Source organism: Cherax quadricarinatus, chromosome 24 (genome assembly GCF_038502225.1).
Source record: "Cherax quadricarinatus isolate ZL_2023a chromosome 24, ASM3850222v1, whole genome shotgun sequence".
NCBI lineage: Eukaryota > Metazoa > Arthropoda > Malacostraca > Decapoda > Parastacidae > Cherax > Cherax quadricarinatus.
The window spans coordinates 13,227,043-13,245,212 of record NC_091315.1 but is presented as its reverse complement, the minus strand read 5'-3'; positions in this window follow the sequence as shown (position 1 = coordinate 13,245,212).

Sequence of the window (18,170 nt, the reverse complement as noted above, 5' to 3'; positions counted from 1 at the left end):
CACACACACACACACACACACACACACACACACACACACACACACACACACACATACACACACACACACACACACACACACACACACACATACACACACACACACACACATCACACTCACACACACACACACACACACACATCACACTCACACACACACACACACACACACACACACACACATACACACACACACACACACACACACACATACACACACACACACACACACACACACACACACACACACACACACACACACACACACACACACACACACACACACACACACACACACACACACACACACACACACACACACACACACACACACACACACACACACACACACACACACACACACACACACACACACACACACACACACCACACACACCCACACACACCACACACACCCACACACACACAAACACACACACCCACACACCCCCACACACCCACACACACCCCCACACCCCCACCCACACCCACCCACCCCACCCCACACACACCCACACACCCACCCCACACACACCCACCCACCCACACACACACACACACACCCACCCGCACACTCACCCACCCACACACACACCCACCCACACACCCCCCCCCACACCCACACACACAACACACAACACCCACACACACACACACACACACACACACCACACACACCCACACACACCCACACACCCACCCACACACCCACACACACCCACCCACACACCCACCCACACACCCACCCACACACCCGCACACTCACCCACCCACACACTCACCCACCCCCCCCCCCCCCACACACACACACACACACACAACACACACACACACACACACACACACACACACACACACACACACACACACATATTGCCAGACTCACACATACACTCCCCCCCCTCCCCCACCGACATCTCACTCCTTCACCTGATCCCTCCCCTCCCTCTTTCACCCTCCCCCTCCCCACCTCTCCCTCTCCCACTCACCCACTTACCCACTTGCTTCACTCTCCTTCCCACTCCCCCTCCCCACTACTCTCCCATATAGCCACAGTTCCTCCTCTACCTCCCCCCCACACTCTGACATATACAATACTAACCTAACATACAGAATTACATAGGTTTCCCACTCTGAGGCAATCAGGATAAAAAAAAAAATGGGTTGCCAGAGAGCAACAAGAAAACCCAAGGGACAGGAGGAGGGAACTGCAAAGGAAGATTGGGCAGCAGAGCTCACAAAAAGGGAACAAGAATGGGAAAAGAAACTAGAAGAACTTAGCATGAGAATGGAAGAGAGGATAGACATGGAAAGCAGGAAGTGGGAGGTGAAAGTCAAAGCAGCAGAGGCCAGGATACAGAGCTTAGAAGAGGAACTGGAAAATCTGAAACAGCCTAAAGAACTAAAGAACATTTTGGGATTGACAACAGAGACCGCTACCTCAGCCACAAATAAGGGGACTGTAGGGACAGAAGGAGCAAAACTGCATGTAGAAGCTCTATCAGTGGAGACTGTAGTAAATGAAAGAGCTAAGCTATATGTGGAGGCCCTAAAAGACCACAACAGAGCCCAGGGAAAGCCGAGAAGGGAAAATGACAGGCCACTGAGCCCATGTACAGTAGCTAGTGAAACTGAAGAAAGGAAAGCTGCAATGGAGGAAAGCAAATTGAATGAGGGGATACACAGGGATATGCAGTGGGAGAATGAAAGGGTGAGGTCAGTCTTTGTGTATGGGCTACAGGAAGTTGAAGGGGAAACATATGAAGCAAGAAAACAAGGGGAAAAAAAAGCAATTGAAAGCATCATGAAAGTAATCGGAGAAGACGACATGACCCAGCTGGAAAATTTTCGGAGAATAGGGGGGTTTGTAAAAAAAAGAACCCGGCCAGTGAAAGTGACCTTCAAGGCAGAATCGACTCGGAACAGGATACTGTGGGAGAAAGCACGATTAAGGGACATGCCGGAATACAGGAAGGTGTATCTCGACCGCGACAGAACACAAGACGAAAGGCGGAAACTGAGAGAGATGATACAAAGGCGAAAGGAGGAAAGAGAGGGGATGGAGAAGAAAGACAGGAGATCCCAGACACAGGAAGAAGATCAAATACAACCTCCCTCACAGCTTCCTATAGAAGCCTCCCAACCAGGTCAACCCCAGTGCAGCCAAACACTCTAAACCAAAACACCCATGTCATATCCAATGCCCCCACCCACTACATTACAAACTCCACCCCCACAGCAACCACCCATAGTTCCTTATCAGGTCTCCCACTTCCCCAACCCCAATACACCTCCCAGACCACAGTCTTAGAAAAGAAGTTGAAGGTATGGTATACAAATGCAGATGGAATAACAAATAAGTATGAGGAGTGGCATGAAAGAATCAAGGAGACATCCCCAGACATAATAGCACTCACAGAAACAAAACTCACCAGAATAATAACAGATTCAATCTTTCCACCCGGATATCAAATCCTCAGGAAAGACAGAGGGAGGAGAGGGGGAGGAGGAGTTGCACTGCTCATTAAAAGCCAGTGGGGTTTTGAGAAAATGGAAGGAATGGATGGCACGGGTGAAAGGGACTACTTAGTAGGAACAATCCAGTCTGAGGGACATAAGGTGATAATTGCAGTAATGTACAACCCACCACAGAACTGCAGGAGACCAAGAGAAGAATACGATGAGAGCAACAGAGCCATGGTCGACACACTAGCCGAGGTGGCCAGGAGAGCACATGTGGGGGGAGCAAAGTTACTAGTTATGGGTGATTTCAATCACAAGGAGATTGACTGGGAAAACCTGGAGCCCCATGGGGGTTCCGAAACATGGAGAGCCAAGATGATGGATGTAGTACTGGAAAACCTCATGCATCAACATGTTAGAGACACTACCAGAGAGAGAGGAGAAGATGAACCAGCAAGACTGGACCTTGTATTCACCTTGAGTAGTTCAGACATCGAGGATATCTTGTATGAAAGGCCCCTGGGAGCTAGTGATCATGTGGTTCTGTGCTTCGACTACATAGTTGAGCTCCAAGTGGAGAGAGTAGCAGGAATAGGGTGGGAAAAACCAAACTACAAAAGGGGGAACTACTCAGGCATGAGGAACTTCCTTCAAAACATTCAGTGGGAGAGGGAACTGACAGGAAAACCAGTACAAGAAATGATGGACTATGTGGCAACAAAATGCAAGGAGGCAGAGGAGAGGTTTGTTCCCAAGGGAAACAGAAATAATGGGAAGAACAGAACGAGTCCTTGGTTCACCCAAAGGTGTAGGGAGGCAAAAACTAGGTGTACTAGAGAATGGAAAAGGTACAGAAGACAGAGAACTCAGGAAAATAAAGAGATTAGCCGAAGAGCCAGAAATGAATATGCACAGATAAGAAGGGAGGCTCAGCGACAATATGAAAATGACATAGCATCGAAAGTCAAGACTGACCCGAAGCTGTTGTACAGCCACATCAGGAGGAAAACAACAGTCAAGGACCAGGTAATCAGACTGAGGAAGGGTGATGGGGAATTCACAAGAAACGACCGAGAGGTATGTCAGGAGCTCAACACGAGATTTAAAGAAGTATTTACAGTGGAAACCAGTAGGACTCCAGGAAATCAGAACAGGGGGGTACACCAGCAAGTGCTGGATGAGGTACATATAACCAAGGAGGAAGTGAAGAAGCTGCTATGCGAACTTGACACCTCAAAGGCGGTGGGACCAGACAACATCTCTCCGTGGGTCCTTAAAGAGGGAGCAGAGATATTGTGTGTGCCATTAACAAAGATCTTCAACACATCATTTGAAACTGGGCAACTCCCTGAGGTATGGAAGATGGCAAATGTAGTCCCAATTTTTAAAAAGGGAGACAGACATGAGGCACTAAACTACAGACCTGTATCACTAACGTGTATAGTATGCAAGGTCATGGAGAAGATCATCAGGAGGAGAGTGGTGGAGCACCTGGAAAGAAACAAGTGTATAATTGACAACCAGCATGGTTTCAGGGAAGGAAAATCCTGTGTCACAAACCTACTAGAGTTTTATGACAAGGTGACAGAAGTAAGACAAGAGAGAGAGGGGTGGATCGACTGCATTTTTTTGGACTGCAAAAAGGCCTTCGACACAGTTCCTCACAAGAGGTTACTGAAAAAGCTAGAAGATCAGGCACACATAACAGGAAAGGCACTGCAATGGATCAGAGAATACCTGACAGGGAGGCAACAACGAGTCATGGTACGTGACGAGGTGTCAGAGTGGGCGCTTGTGACAAGCGGGGTTCCACAGGGGTCAGTCCTAGGACCTGTGCTGTTCTTGGTATATGTGAACGACATAACGGAAGGGATAGACTCAGAAGTGTCCTTGTTTGCAGATGATGTGAAGTTAATGAGAAGAATCAAATCGGATGAGGATCAGGCAGGACTACAAAGAGACCTGGACAGGCTACAAGCCTGGTCCAGAAACTGGCTCCTTGAGTTTAACCCTGCCAAATGCAAAGTCATGAAGATTGGGGAAGGGCAAAGAAGACCGCAGACACAATATAGTTTAGATGGCCAAAGACTGCAAACCTCACTCAAGGAAAAAGATCTGGGGGTGAGTATAACACCGAGCATATCTCCTGAGGCGCACATAAATCAGATAACTGCTGCAGCATACGGGCGCCTGGCAAACCTACGGATAGCGTTCCGATACCTCAATAAGGAGTCGTTCAAGACACTGTATACCATTTACGTCAGGCCCATACTGGAGTATGCAGCACCAGTTTGGAATCCACACCTAGTCAAGCACGTCAAGAAATTAGAGAAAGTGCAAAGGTTTGCAACAAGACTAGTCCCAGAGCTACGGGGATTGTCGTACGAAGAAAGGTTGAGGGAAATCGGCCTGACGACACTGGAGGCCAGGAGGGTCAGGGGAGACATGATAACGACATATAAAATACTGCGCAGAATAGACACGGTGGACAAAGACAGGATGTTCCAGAGATGGGACACATACACAAGAGGTCACAATTGGAAGTTGAAGACTCAGATGAATCAAAGGGATGTTAGGAAGTATTTCTTCAGTCATAGAGTAGTCAAGTCGTGGAATAGTCTAGAAAGTGAAGTAGTGGAGGCGGGAACCATACATAGTTTTAAGGCGAGGTATGATAAAGCTCATGGAGCAGGGAGAGAGAGGACCTAGTAGCAATCAGTGAAGAGGCGGGGCCAGGAGCTATGACTCGACCCCTGCAACCACAAATAGGTGAGTACAAATAGGTGAGTACACACACACACACACACACACACACACACACACACACACACACACACACACACACACACACACACACACACACACACACACACACACACACACACACACACACACACACACACACACACACACACACACACACACACACACACACACACACACACACACACACACACACACACACACACACACACACACACACACACACACACACACACACACACACACACACACACACACACACACACACACACACACACACACACACACACACACACACACACACACACACACACACACACACACACATACACACACACACACACACACACACACACACACATACATACACACATACACACACACATACATACACACACACACACACACACACACACACACACACACACACACACACACATACATACACACATACACACACACATACATACACACACACACACACATACACACACACATACATACACACACACACACATACACACACACACACACACACACACACACACACACACACACACACACACACACACATTAACAACACTGTACTAGCCAAGGTGTCAAACCCAGAATCTACTACACCACAAAATCCACAGGATTTTGTGGTCATTATGATGATGCAGCACGAGCACGGAGCCTAACCTGATCAAGTATGTATGAAAACTAGAAAAAGATTTGCAACAAGACTAGTCCCAGAGGTGAAGGGAACTGAGTTATGAAGACTGACTAAAGAAACTGAATCTAACGATTTTAGAAGAAAGATTAAAGGCGACATAATTACAACATAGAAGATACTCAGAGGCTTCGACAGAACAGACAGGGACAGACTTTGAAATAAGTAACAAAGGCGAGAGGTTTCATAGACGGAAGACACAGATGAGCCACAGGGATGTTAGGAAATAGTTTCTTCTCAGTCTCAAGCCGGCAAATACACTGAATGAACTAAATTAAAAAGTGGTAGAGGCAAACTTAATGCACAGTTTCAAGAACAGGTATGAGAGGGCCTACGTAACCAGGAACCAATAATGACTGAGATGCTAGTGAAAAAACCGGGGCTCAGAAAACATGACATACACTGTGTCACACCATTACACACACAACACACCATTATATACACACAGTACTATGTCACACCATTAAATACACACACAACACGCTGATGCTGGATCTAGTCAGCAAGAATTACTGCTACCAGGAGAGTGACAACCACAAGAGCTTTGTTCGGTGATTGTAGCTGCCGTCAGTGAACCTTCAAAACCTGTTTTACATATCTTGTATTAATTCCCTCAAACACCTGGCCAAGGATTAGAGCAGCATAGTAACCATATCCGACACGGAAGTTACCATTATCTTAAACAAGGCAGACTATAACTCCAAGATGATATACTTGCTCTACGACACGGACATATTAGAACCTTACACAACAGTACACTGAACAAACGAACTAAAACTTTCCTTTTTTTAAAATCCAGACAAATTTGTAACGCACGAAACAGAGTAAAATAAACGGCTCGACCTCATTCCCAATAAACCTAGACCAGCACGTATGTAGTCTTGCCAAGACCAACGTCCCAGTTAGACCCATCACACCAGACACTGGCAATGCTTCCCACAAGCCAGCCGGAACTATAGCCAAACATTAATCAAAACTGATGGGCACGATCAGCAACGCACATTTAAAACATTCAGGTTACCTCCTCAACCGTGTTAAAACACATCAATTTGAGAAACAAGAAATTGGAAAGTGTGGATGTGAGTTCTTTGTTTACGAACGCACCCACAACCCAGGCTAGTGAACTTTCTCGTGGGAAGGTCAACAACGACCTCGATCTTCCTGTCCCTGCCAACGATTCCGTTAATATTACCGAACTGTGTTTGAACTTTTAATAGCTTTTCTTGAGGAGACGGTACAGGAAAGGCTTTAGCCTGACTAAGGGATCCTACCATTAGTACAGAACAAGATAACCTATACAGGAGCAACAGGAAGCACAAAAATTCATCCCTCTTTGCATAACAAACAATGTGACGTGGTAATGGTGAGTGGATGACACACTCCTTATAGAACCTAAGAGCTTCAGCATCACCCACCTACAGCAGAGATACAACACAACTGAGCCTTGCATTATGTTCACTATTGTAGAGGTATATGGCGACAACCTTCCCTTCTTCAGCGTGCTCCCGTATGGATTTAGTGATAACCTGTTTTAGAAAGGCTACTGGAAACCAATAAGCAATATTTAATGCACGTCCACTCAAGCCAAGGCGAGAAGACGAAAACGCGGAGTTGTTTTCTCTGTGTGAGAGTGTACATAGCATATAGCTCTGACTATCATGATAGGGAACCTGGCTACACTCAGAGGGCCTTCAACAAACCTACCCTCTCATTTCATTATTGAAGATACCCGGCCCGTGGACCACCGCTACTCTCAAGTTTGACGAATTTCTATAAAGATTTGTCGTCATTCCCAATAGTAAGATGGTTAAGAATATTTCCAAGGATTTCACCAAGTGCAGCCTCATCACTACTACAACCAACACTAACTACCAACCATTATAAACTTAAGAAACCCAGGAGGTTACTTGAAGTTTGTCTTAGTACGTGAGCGATGAGAGAGAACATATGTGAGGAAGACTGCTAGTGTCAACCTGGATACACAGTGAACCTAGATACACAGTGAACCTAGATACACAGTGAACCTAGATACACAGTGACCCTAGATACAGTGACCCTAGATACACAGTGACCCTAGATACACAGTGAACCTAGATACACAGTGAACCTAGATACACAGTGACCCTAGATACACAGTGAACCTAGATACACAGTGAACCTAGATACACAGTGAACCTAGATACACAGTGAACCTAGATACACAGTGAACCTAGATACAGTGACCCTAGATACACAGTGAACCTAGATACACAGTGAACCTAGATACACAGTGAACCTAGATACACAGTGAACCTAGATACATAGTGAACCTAGATACATAGTGAACCTAGATACACAGTGACCCTAGATACACAGTGAACCTAGATACACAGTGAACCTAGATACACAGTGAACCTAGATACACAGTGAACCTAGATACACAGTGAACCTAGATACACAGTGAACCTAGATACATAGTGAACCTAGATACAGTGAACCTAGATACACAGTGAACCTAGATACAGTGAACCTAGATACATAGTGAACCTAGATACAGTGAACCTAGATACATAGTGAACCTAGATACAGTGAACCTAGATACACAGTGAACCTAGATACATAGTGAACCTAGATACAGTGAACCTAGATACACAGTGAACCTAGATACAGTGAACCTAGATACATAGTGAACCTAGATACAGTGAACCTAGATACATAGTGAACCTAGATACAGTGAACCTAGATACACAGTGAACCTAGATACATAGTGAACCTAGATACAGTGAACCTAGATACACAGTGAACCTAGATACATAGTGAACCTAGATACAGTGAACCTAGATACACAGTGAACCTAGATACATAGTGAACCTAGATACAGTGAACCTAGATACACAGTGAACCTAGATACACAGTGAACCTAGATACATAGTGAACCTAGATACACAGTGAACCTAGATACAGTGACCCTAGATACACAATGAACCTAGATACACAGTGAACCTAGATACACAGTGAACCTTGATACACAGTGAACCTAGATACACAGTGAACCTTGATACACAGTGAACCTAGATACATAGTGAACCTAGATACACAGTGACCCTAGATACACAGTGAACCTAGATACAGTGAACCTTGATACACAGTGAACCTTGATACACAGTGAACCTAGATACATAGTGAACCTAGATACACAGTGAACCTAGATACACAGTGAACCTTGATACACAGTGAACCTAGATACATAGTGAACCTAGATACACAGTGACCCTAGATACACAGTGAACCTAGATACACAGTGAACCTAGATACATAGTGAACCTAGATACACAGTGACCCTAGATACACAGTGAACCTAGATACAGTGACCCTAGATACACAATGAACCTAGATACACAGTGAACCTAGATACACAGTGAACCTTGATACACAGTGAACCTAGATACACAGTGAACCTAGATACACAGTGAACCTAGATACACAGTGAACCTAGATACACAGTGAACCTAGATACACAGTGAACCTAGATACACAGTGAACCTAGATACACAGTGAACCTAGATACACAGTGAACCTAGATACACAGTGAACCTAGATACACAGTGAACCTAGATACACAGTGAACCTAAATACACTGCAGTACTGACAATATTAACTATGCTTTGTTATTTACAGACTCTGCCACAACACTTACTGAAACTAAGCGATGCCAAGTCTACCCTCAAGGGCGAGAATTTGCAGAAATGTCGCTGCCTAAATTCTCCCCATAAAGGAAGAAACATGGCGTACCACAGGAGTCAGTGTTGGTGTCCTTGTTATACATAATTTACACAAATAGCATTGACGAGGGAATACATAACGACGTAAATAAATTTGCCGATGGCCAAAAAAATATCTGGCAGTCAAAATAATTTTTGAGACGAAGGGAACTACAGCAGGATTTAAAGAGGTTGATAAATTAAATATTATAGATCTCAATTAAAGCCAATGCAAAACAGGACTAGGAGCTCTGGTTGGCAGAAATCAAAAACCAAAACAGAAAGAAGTTACATAAAGACGTCACCTCTTACTCTTCAACGTATCGGTATTATATATCACTTTAAACATATAATTCCGAAGGTTACGGAACTGCGTCCCGATCCCTCATCAGGAACAATGATTTCATTACAAGAACTGTAAGCCACAGCTTATACACTAACTTTATATATCGTTGGTAAATCCTTATCAATATTATGCTACACACACAGTCCTGGTCTCCACATCACGGAATGGACATAACTGAACCAGAAAACATACAGAGAAGGATGACAAAGTTAATCCCACGTATAAGAAACCACTTGTACGAAGGTACGTTGAAGACACTGAATATGTACTCTTTGGAAATGGGCAGAGTTGTGGGGAATTATGTCCGAAGATTACAAGTGGGAAAAAAACGGAAAAGTGGAAACAAAGTGCAGAAAATAAGTGACCAGAATAGCAGTGGTAGTAACGATTTAAGTGGGATAAACAGATTTTGAAAGTTTACAGGAAGACACTAGAGCCGTTGATGAGTGGAACAGAGTACCAACTATACACCGCACTAGGTAGAAGAGTGGAGCAAAGTATCAACTATGCACCACACTAGGTAGATGGAGACATTAGCTAAAATACTGACACAATGGTAAGGTCAATCGCTTGAGTACCTTCGTCAACTGATAACACACACAAAGGCAGGGTGGTTGAAGCGTGGAATGACTTAAACGAATAGGTGATGGGGGCAAACTCAATACAGAGCTTCAAGAGTAGGTATGATGAAGCCCAAGAGGAAAGAAGGCAGTGATGCCTGTCAGTACAAATATGCACACACAACAAACACAACTCAGTGAGTACAAAAATGCAAACACAACTCAGTGTTTCACAGAAACACTGACACTCACCAGCTATCAACACACTGACACTCAGCAGCAGCTATCAACACATTTGACACTGTTGATAAATTAGACACATGTGCAACTCCTGGGTATCTTTATTAAGGAAACGTTTCGCCACACAGTGGCTTCATCAGTCCAAACATAGGAGAAAGTTGAAGAACAGGAGGAGAATGAGGTGATCAGTCCCTCAACCTTGAGTCGATGTGGTCAGTCCATCAATCTTGAATAGAATACGGCATATGAGCGGAGAAGCAGCTTATAAACCGTAGGCAGGAGAGGTGCAGCAGTTGTAGGTGGTGTCACATTTGCCCAATGTGGAAGTAGGTCGTGCCCAAGGGTTAGGCAAGCGAAAAATTCCCAAGTATTAAGATCCCAAGAAGTTGCAGTGTCTGACAGGATTGTAGATGAATGGTTCACAGAACTGACACCTTAATAAAGATACCCAAGAGTTGCACATGTGTCTAATTTATCAACGTGTTGGTTCTGTGAACCATTCACCTACATTTGACACTCAAGAATTGTCAACACACTTGACAATCGGCACTGCTGTAAACACAGCCACTGAAGGCTGAACACCACAAGCACAGCTTTAATCCTTCAAAAGTATAAATAGTACAACAACAACACAAGCTAGCGAGGATCCCCCACAAAGCTGGTTGATACGAGCAAGCTGGGAGCGCCATGGTATGCCAGCTCCACCATCCAGGGGAGTTTACTGCCATACCTTGGTGAGCCATGTGGGCAGGTATGGCAGTAAACTCAACTCAAGGCTGGGTAATCCGTTGTCATGCTCATCATCATAATCGTCATTATCATCATCGGCTGGCAATCAATCAACGGGAAGCAATAAAACCCTTATCGCTGGCTTTTTCATTTGCCACCAGATATTAAATGGCCGGTGAGGTAATGGAACTGGATGCCGTGAGGAAAGGCTTCCAGAGGCCACTTGCACAAAGTAACGGAGATGAATGCCGTGTGGGTGGCTTACAGATGCTAGATCCTCCAAGTAATGGGATTGGAAGCCCCAAGAGGAGGCTCTAGAATTAAATCCTCAAAGAAATGGAACGTAATACCACGTAGAGAACTTCTCGAGTCAAATCTTGCAAAAAAAGTGGAGTTAAATGTCCCGTAAAGAACTTGCAGAAGTCAGGTAAAGAGCCAGCAGAGACCAGATGCACCAATCAGTGCAGATGGCAATCAAGGTTCGATCTAAGGAAAAGGGGAAGTCAGATTCAAAGCCTTTGATCAAAAGCCTGTTACCTGCGTCACGAAAATTCCATTCAAGAGGCCATGAAGGAGGATTCCAGAGACCAGAGTTAGATGTCTCAAGAGAGGCTTCCAGAGACCAGGTTTCACCTGGTGCTCAGTCTTTTCCTTCTTGGCTCACATGGTTTAATATGCGCTGCTGCACCTGGCGCCGCTGCTGCTAAAATACGCTGTAACTAAATCTAACAATGTAAATGCATGTGTGCTCACCCTGGCCACTACCTAGACAAGCCTTAATTCTGTGTGTGTGTGTGTGTGTGTGTGTGTGTGTGTGTGTGTGTGTGTGTGTGTGTGTGTGTGTGTGTGTGTGTGTGTGTGTATATATATATATATATATATATATATATATATATATATATATATATATATATATATATATATATATATATATATTAACGCACCAGCCATATCCCACCGAGGCAGGGTGGCCCAAAAGGAAAAACGAAAGTTTCGCCTTTTAAATTTAGTAATATATACAGGAGAAGGGGTTACTAGCCCCTTGCTCCAGGCATTTTAGTCGCCTCATACGACACGCATGGCTTACGGAGGAAGAATTCTGTTCCACTTCCCCATGGAGATAAGAGGAAATAAACTAGAACAAGAACTAGAAATCAAATAGAAGAAAACCCAGAGGGGTGTGTATATATATGCTTGTACATGTATGTGTAGTGTGACCTAAGTGTAAGTAGAAGTAGCAAGACATACCTGTAATCTTGCGTGTTCATGAGACAGAAAATAGACACCAGCAATCCTACCATCATGTAAAACAATTACAGGCTTTCGTTTACACTCACTTGACAGGACGGTTGTACCTTCCTGGGCGGTTGCTGTCTACCTACTACTACCTATAATTATATATATATATAATATATATATATATATAATATATATATATATATAATATATATATATATATTTATTATTATTATCACACTGGCCGATTCCCACCAAGGCAGGGTGGCCCGAAAAAGAAAAACTTTCACCATCATTCACTCCATCACTGTCTTGCCAGAAGGGTGCTTTACACTACAGTTTTTAAACTGCAACATTAACACCCCTCCTTCAGAGTGCAGGCACTGTACTTCCCATCTCCAGGACTCAAGTCCGGCCTGCCGGTTTCCCTGAATCCCTTCATAAATGTTACTTTGCTCACACTCCAACAGCACGTCAAGTATTAAAAACCGATTGTCTCCATTCACTCCTATCAAACACGCTCACGCATGCCTGCTGGAAGTCCAAGTCCCTCGCACACAAAACCTCCTTTACCCCCTCTCTCCAACCTTTCCTAGGCCGACCCCTACCCCGCCTTCCTTCCACTACAGACTGATACACTCTTGAAGTCATTCTGTTTCGCTCCATTCTCTCTACATGTCCGAACCACCTCAACAACCCTTCCTCAGCCCTCTGGACAACAGTTTTGGTAATCCCGCACCTCCTCCTAACTTCCAAACTACGAATTCTCTGCATTATATTCACACCACACATTGCCCTCAGACATGACATCTCCACTGCCTCCAGCCTTCTCCTCACTGCAACATTCATCACCCATGCCTCACACCCATATAAGAGCGTTGGTAAAACTATACTCTCATACATTCCCCTCTTTGCCTCCAAGGACAAAGTTCTTTGTCTCCACAGACTCCTAAGTGCACCACTCACTCTTTTCCCCTCATCAATTCTATGATTCACCTCATCTTTCATAGACCCATCCGCTGACACGTCCACTCCCAAATATCTGAATACATTCACCTCCTCCATACTCTCTCCCTCCAATCTGATATTCAATCTTTCATCACCTAATCTTTTTGTTATCCTCATAACCTTACTCTTTCCTGTATTCACCTTTAATTTTCTTCTTTTGCACACCCTACCAAATTCATCCACCAATCTCTGCAACTTCTCTTCAGAATCTCCCAAGAGCACAGTGTCATCAGCAAAGAGCAGCTGTGACAACTCCCACTTTGTGTGTGATTCTTTATCTTTTAACTCCACGCCTCTTGCCAAGACCCTCGCATTTACTTCTCTTACAACCCCATCTATAAATATATTAAACAACCACGGTGACATCACACATCCTTGTCTAAGGCCTACTTTTACTGGGAAAAAATTTCCCTCTTTCCTACATACTCTAACTTGAGCCTCACTATCCTCGTAAAAACTCTTCACTGCTTTCAGTAACCTACCTCCTACACCATACACTTGCAACATCTGCCACATTGCCCCCCTATCCACCCTGTCATACGCCTTTTCCAAATCCATAAATGCCACAAAGACCTCTTTAGCCTTATCTAAATACTGTTCACTTATATGTTTCACTGTAAACACTATATATATATATATATATATATATATATATATATATATATATATATATATATATATATATATATATATATATATATGCAATAAGAGCACAGTAAAGAGGTGATAACACAATATGCAAAACAACCACTCTGAAAAAATAGTGAGCTTGCAAGCGCTTTCGTGATTTCTCAGATTTCTTCATTATATTTTTCAGAGTTGTTGTTTTGCATATATAAATGTGGCAGGGAAGACTTCTTGAAAATGCATATATTACGAACGTTTCGGTGAATCTACCATCGCCATCAGGATCTTAAAAGCACTACAGACACAAATACAAAATTGTCAGCATAGTTGCTGATCCCCTACATGTGTTGTATAGCTTATCTGTGTATCATCGTACCATCCATATGTTTTATATACACGACCCCTTTGCTGGGCCTAGTGACTGTTTGTATGACGTCACGGGATGCGACATGAGTGCGTGGGACGCGCTACCTCGCTCTCAGATCTTCACGCACAGGCCTACTGGCAACGCACGGCAGGTTGTGCTCCCATTCTCACATTCTGCAATATATTGTTACCATCCAACAAGTGTGTTTATCTTCAACCCTCGTTATCTCCTTTCGAACCCCACGACAAATGGTGCCAGCGGAGGGCCTGTAATTCTGACGATTACAGTGATTTCTGGAGATAAAATTCTACTGAGCTGGTCGCCATCTTGTGACGCTAGGCCTGCCGAGACGGGTGATGCTCAACAATTCCAAGCCAGCTACCCCAAGAAAGCTTTCACCAGCCTATTGCTTCACTTACTGGTCAGTCTCTGCGTATTAGCATTTTATTTGCTTATTTGCATTACTTCCGAGGGGTTGATCCGGGTTTGCAAAGTAAGCCAAGCCACCAAGCCAGTCTGGGGGGGGGAGTCCAGTCCAGCCTTACACCATCCAGCCTTGTCTGCCAAGCCAGCTTTCCACCCCTGCTGTGCTCATCGTTACAAGTTATCAAGCCAGTCTGTGTGAAGGGTTAAGCCAAGCCAGCCAGCAACTAACCCAGGTGACTAACCCAGTACTCAAGCAAGCCACATGGGTACAGTCTTCACCGTTGCTTTGTGCTTCTAGTTCTAGCTGTTCTGAGTGCTTTATCATCCCTGTGGTGTTGTGTTTTGTGGTTTTTTTTTTAAGCCAGCCCGGCTTAGAATATCTTTGTGCCTAGTGCGGGTGTCCCCAGTGTGGCTTACACCGCTCATCCCATAGGCCCAGTCACCACGCGGTGTCTCACTGCACTGCCTCAAGCACTCATCCACTACCACTGTTTTTACCCTCATCATGGGTTCTAGCACCATATTTTACGGACCATATAGGGGGGCAAGAGCCAGGTGTGTTCCTTCATCAGTTTGCGCCATCGTAAAAGCCTCCAGTGTGAGTTCATCATCGATTTAAGCGCAAATTCTTCGATCACGTGTAGAGAGTAGTCAAGAACGCTGCCAACCACGACACTCCACCACCATCCTCCACCATCCACCTCATTCTACAACGTCGCTATAGTGTTAATGAATAATATTTTTTCATAGAGACATTTGCGTGTGTTGAGACAATTTTCTTGACTGATTTCTTAGTGACATTCAGTGACTCTTGATAAGTGTTCATTATATCCCGTTTGCAATATTTTTTTTTTCTCTTCCGTGTTAATTTTCATGCTTTATATATGTCTGTTGTGTTGTGTTCATTTTTTTTTATATATATACTGAAGTAAGTACTTTAATGTTTTCCTTGTTGTGTGCACTATATAAGCAGTATAACCTTGTGTTTACACCTCACAATTGTCTTGTGTTCACAGTATTGTGTTCCTTGTCTAGTAATTTATACAGTGAAGTAATTCAGTAACTTGTTACCATATATTCTGCATCACAACTCAGTGTTGTCTCAGTTATTTTTTTTCTCCCAGCATTTGTGTATTCTTGCTGTTTTTGTTTTCATTCATTTGCTATTTTTTTTTTCTTCTGTGTGTACAACATTCTTGTGTTACTTTTTTCATTTAGCCAGTGTCTAATTTGTCTTATCTCCACAGACAAAAGTGCCATTATTTTGTTGAAGCAAGACAATTATTTTCCAATTTTTCACACCCCAAGCTTCATTACAAGAAAATTCTCATAGTATTGTGCATATATTGATGAGTTATTTTTCCTGCATCACTGAAAGTGTTAATTCTTTCCCTTGCTTTGTTTTTCTTGCCTTTATGTCCTTGAGTAAGTTCCCTGAGAACATGTCCCAGTCACTTTTGAATGTTCACTTAGTGTATCATGCCAGTCAAAGTCAATATGAATCAGTCCACAGTACCAATATTCCCTTACTGACTGAAAGACAATACCTAGCCCTGGAGCAATGTGTTTGTTCTCACAACTTGTATCTGAGATTTGTTAAAGTGCTGCGAAATGTGGAGTTCAGATTAAGCTCCTATAGATTCGTTCATTACTTATTAACGTAGCCGAGCGGTCAGGCACTAGTAATACTGTCACTCCTGTCTGGATTCCAGCCACAATATAGTGCAAGCAGGATAGTGTACAGTTACCTTGGGTTTCAGAGGAACCTCAGACAACCCTGGGTGCTGAGACTACTATCCCTATGATGGCGACTTGTTCAAGTAGTTCCTTCCCAGGAGACGCTTTGAGAACTTTACTTGCAACGAGTTATGCCATCTCTTGCTGATGCCACAAGCCATTGCAGAAAGACGTTTCTGTGGCTAGTGTACTCACTTGAGTGTTGTTGTTGTCCCTTGTGTTCCAGATGGTGATGCCATCCTCATTGACAGTAATTCGTGCAATGAAAGTTGTTTCTCGAGTAACTTTCACATGTTGTTAACGTTTGTAAGTGTAGTTTCTTTATAGTTGATACCTCGTGTCACTGTGTGCGACTCAGATTGAATATCAGTATTGTTGACCGTGTTCATTTCTTTTCCCCTGTGCTTGCAGTGATAGTAGATCCGTTCTCCCTTGCTCATAGTGCGTGTTATAGCGTTACTTTTTTCAACTGGGGAGAGTCATCCACTCCACCGAGTTTGTTCATTCCTCCAGTAAGAAAGATCCAATCCCATGTGGTCTGGTGTGATTCGATTCCTGCTCCAGGAAGATCTTACTCTGAGTGTGAAGCCACCAGCACCCATTAGTGACTTTGTAATGAGCCAAGAATTACTGTATCGAACAGCCGAGTTGAGTACTCCTAGCAGAAGAGTATACCAGTTAGTAATTCCACAGTTACTAGTGAATGTAGCTGTATCTTTTGTAGATACTCGTGCAGATCTCCCTCAGTCAAGACATGTGTTAGCCATTGCAGAAGAATTCGATCCACCCAAACATGATAACCATTCTGCATATGTAAATCTTACCCTCGCAGAGTTGGGTTTAAATGTACATAGTCTGTTTAATTAGATGTCCAAGATGAATGAAGTACTCAATTGTGTGTTTTGTTATCAGCTGATCAGTTTTCAGAATTTTTTTTTTTTGTGTGTTCACGTTCCCTCCGAATTCTGAGAATTAAACAGTAATGATCTGTGTGCACCAGATTTGCCTTTGCTGTTAATTACTTTCACCTTGTATATATATTTATTCTTCCTCAGAATCAGTAGAGTGCATGAATACAGATTGATCGATCAATTCCATCCTTAATTATACCATGATTTGTTCTTATAATTCATAATGCATTATGTTAAAACTCGTTATGTTATAACCCATTATGTTAACATCCATTATGATACCATCCATTAGTTCTAAGTTACATA